Here is a 4,500-nt window from a genome sequence, read left to right as displayed (position 1 = left end):
GTGCTCTTACATTATTATTATTATGTCGGCTCTGATTATATTGTGACCCCTTAGACTCCTATATATAGAAAGGAGGTTTTTTCATTTGAATCATCCAAGAATTGTTCATTTGTGTAATGCAAAGGAGGTTTCCCCCTCGAAGAGGCTGATTTTTAAGTCATTAATCTATCTTTTCTTCTATTTTGTGAGCTAGTTGAATAACATTTGGTATCAGAGCTTTGGATTCTAGGGTTTCGCTGCTTCAAACAAGTCATCATGGAATTCTTGCTATATTTTTTTTTCCATGAAGCTTTAGACACTGAAACAAAACCCATTTGAGACAACATCTTGAAGAACTTCGTGTCCGAATTTCAAACCATTTCTCGCAAAATGTTCGGAGATATGAACCAAGGAAGTTAGGGTTTTTGGAGGCTTGCGAATTCCATCCCAAACAAGTGACCTTTCAAAAATCGTCATAACTTTCTCTTTGAGCATCAGATTCAAATTTCATAAAACGATACAGAAAGAGGACAACCTTTATTTTGTTGGGTATTGTTTTCAGGGCTGAAGGTCGAAACAGTGACACGTACCACTTTGTACAAGTTTGCTCTACTGAACCAGTGTATAACTAGGTCATTGTGGGAGATTGGGCATAACTCTTTCTTGAAAAATTCAATCTTGATCAAACTTGTGGGGTTGGAAATATGACTTAGAAGTCTACGAAATGATGGAATTTCAGACCTTGGAGATCCAAAATTTCAGAGATACATCAGATTCAAAATCGAGATCATACAAAGCAAAACAAAAAAATAAACGATGTGTAGTCTTTTTTAAAATTTGCGTAAGTTTTATTTGAAAAATTAGTTTGAAGTGATTCAAAGGGAGTAGTGAAGCATAATTATCATAATTGATGCCCCAAAGAAAGAAAATGGAAACACCTAGTATGCAACCTGAAAGCTCTTTTATGACTCATCAAAAAGAGGAAGAAATGCAACATGATATATAATCGAAATTACGGCACCAAGTGCAACAAATTTCACTCTCACAAAAAGTAATAGAGGCTAAGATGGATGGTTTGAAGAATGGCATGGAAGCTAATACGGATGGTTTGAAGATAAGATTGATGGTTTGAAGAATGGAATCAATGAATCAAAAGGCAACATTGAAGATTTGAAGACAGACATGGAAGGTTTGAAGGGAGGTTTGGCAAAGTTGCTACACGAAATGCTTCCTAATGGCGAAAAGGTAGTAGCGAAACTCATGATGAGAATAAAATAAATGTTAATCATGATTTCATAGAATCTAATATTGGATTGAAGACCCACCATATTCCAAATATCTATATGAGGATGTTTGATGGCAAGGAACCTGTAACATGGATACTACAGATGGAGAAATATTTTGATCTCCATAATGTGCAAAACACACAAAAGGTACGAATTGAAACTTTTTATTTAGAACCCAATCAGTTTGTATGTTATTGATGGATTTTCTCTCATAAACAAATTGTCACTTGCGGAGGAAATGATAGCACATTATGAAGATACAAAGAGAAACAACTTCTTTAGTCAATTGATAAATCTCAAACAAAAGGGTTCAATAATGGAGCACATTGAGGACTTACTGTCGATTTTGGGTAGCATCGGATGTGCTCTAGCCACGAAATTTGGTGGAGAGGCTGGGGCACATGAGATCTCCAATACCTAGAAAGGGTTTGGGCAGATTATAAACAGATTAGGAGATATTAAAATAAATAATATTTTTAATGGAGTCCCTAAGTTTAGACTTAGGGAAAATAAACTATTAATGTGTATTAATATGAATCTGTGTTAGAGTGGTCCAAAAGACATGGATCAAGACAGATCTAATCTTATCCATTGATTAGGGACTTAATCTCGACCGTTGATATGTCAACAGGAAAAGTATAAGAGGAGGCTTGAGGGTCACATGGAGGATACACTAGAGTGATCAGTCATTCTATTCTCTAGAGCGGGGTTTGCTAAGAGAGATAGAATCAGTGATCTGGAGAGCAGCTGAGGGGAATTGAGTACAGAGAGATAGAGAGGCAGAGATAGTGTCGGGATAGCAGCAGAGCTCATAGAGCTGACGCAGAGCCTCTTAGGTCTGACGCAGGCCAAGATTGGCTAACGCAAGGCCAGCGCTGGGCTAGGAGAGGCTGACCGAGTCCAGATTTGGCAAACACTGGGTTTTCAGGGGCATATTAGTGTTGAGTAGCTGCCAGAAGGGTTATCTAGGGTTTCAAGCAGTAGATTTGTTTGAAATGAGAGGTATTACTGCTAAGAAAATTCTCTGCTGGGTAGGCCAAATTCAGCACCCAGATCGTACTCTGATATTGCTTAATAAGAAACCCCTCAGATAGTTGCATCGGTTTTCCTGCATTGGGTTTTTTCAGGGACATTAGTCCAAAAATAATGGTGTAATGTGGTGTGTTTGTTATTGTTTCTTTTAGTTGTTGATCTGTGATATGTTGAGCATGCACTAGTGTTTATTTTCAGTCTTTACATTGTAAATAACTTGTTAAGGAAAATAACAAGTAGGTAGGAAAAAATCAAATAAAGTGTATGAAGGGTTTCTAACTAAGTAAACTTAGAAACTTCAACACTTACAAAAGTTGAATATAAGGGTAAATGATATTCCAGAGGAGCATAGTATTGATGTATTCATAGGGACTCTAAAGGATAACATCCAACATGAGGTTCACTTTTGGGAACCTAATTCATTAGAGAAGGCATTCAGATTGGCAAGAAAAATTGAAAGCAAAATTATGGCAACAAGGAAACTTACCACTCACAACTATAAATATGGAAGTGTGGTTTCTCCTAGCCTTCCACAACCTAAAAGTTTGACACCACAACAATTGGAAGAAAAAAGAACAAAAGGGCTTTGTTACAGTTGTGGTAGAAAGTACACTAAAGGTCATAAGTGTGCTGAGAAGAAATTATTTTACATCGATTGTGAAGAGGAGGAAGAAAAGGAATAAGAAATGTCAAAAGACGAAGATATACACCAGGAACCAACCCTAGAGAAATAAGAAATGAATTTGACCATATCTTGTAATGTGTTTTCAATAATTACCACTCCTCAAACTCTCAAGGTAGAAGGACATATCAAGAAGAAAAAGGTAATAGTGTTGATTGATTTGGGTGGTACCCATAATTTTATTCATTGTAAGATAGCCAAGGAATTAAATTGCTTCCTATATACAGCACCAGAGTGTCAAGTGATGGTTGCAAATGGAGAAACTATAAATTACTCAGGAAAGTGCCATAATATCTAGTTATCCATGGGAGAATATGTATTGAATAGTCCAACTCTTTCCATTCCAATGGATGGTGCCGATGTTGTACTAGGAGTCCAATGGTTACAATCTTTGGGTATGATAGCTTTTAATTTTCAAGAAATTTTCTTGATTTTTTTTTGGGAAGGAAAGGAATTTGAATTAAGGGGTATCGCAGGGAACCAGGAAAGATAATAAACTCTAATAGCATGACAAAGATTCTAAAGAAAGAAAAACGGGGCGTAATTGCAAAATTATGTTCACTTGAGGCTCAAACATTGAAATCATCTATTTCTCTAGACCTCCAAAAAGTCTTGGACAAACATTCCAAGGTATTTGAGACTCCCAAAGGCCTCCCACCTATTCGTGATCATGATCATGCTATTCATTTGATTCCATGAAGTATTCCTCCAAACGTCAGGCCTTACAGATATCCCTATGCCCAAAAGAGTGAAATTGAACGTATGGTTGCAGAAATGCTAGAGGCTAGTATAATTCAACCTAGTCAAAGTTATTTCTCTGCTCCAGTGGTATTGGTGCACAAGAAGGATGGATCATGACACACGTGTCCTGATTATAGGGAGCTCAACAAGCTCACTATTAAAGATAAATTTCCCATTCCTGTCATTGATGAATTATTGGATGAATTACATGGAACAATTTACTTCACCAAGTTGGATCTTCATTCAAGATATCATCAAATAAGAATGAAGACTAAAGACGTTCCGAAAACATCATTTAGAACTCATGAGGGCCATTATGAATGTTTGGTCATGCCTTTTGGCCTTACCAATGCACCTTCTACATTTCAAAGTTTGATTAATTCCATTTTCAAACCCTTCCTTAGAAAATTTGTGTTAGTATTTTTTGATGATATACTAATCTACAACAAGTCTTGGAATGATCACGTTCAACATGTTGCCACGGTGCTCAAGCTAATGGAGGAGAAACAATTATATGCAAAACCTCCAAATGTTTCTTTGGATTACAGGAGGTGGAATATTTGGGTCATATTGTATCTCATGAGGGTGTTAAGATAGACCCTAACAAAATTAAAGCCATTAAGGAATGGAAAATACCCACATCTTGTTGACGGTGTTGGACCCGCCAACATTCAGGGGATCACCCCAGTATGAAGTCCTAACTAGACCTCACACCATTTGGTGTGGGAGTCTCATCCGACATGATGGCTCAGTTGCCATTATCTTAAGAATTTGCCTCAA

The sequence above is a fragment of the Pinus tabuliformis genome, chromosome 2_2 (assembly GCF_031772625.1).
Source record: "Pinus tabuliformis cultivar Carrire ecotype Pingquan chromosome 2_2, CPIR1, whole genome shotgun sequence".
Lineage (NCBI taxonomy): Eukaryota > Viridiplantae > Streptophyta > Pinopsida > Pinales > Pinaceae > Pinus > Pinus tabuliformis.
The sequence above is the reverse complement of the archived record's forward strand: the minus strand, read 5'-3'. Positions refer to the sequence as shown.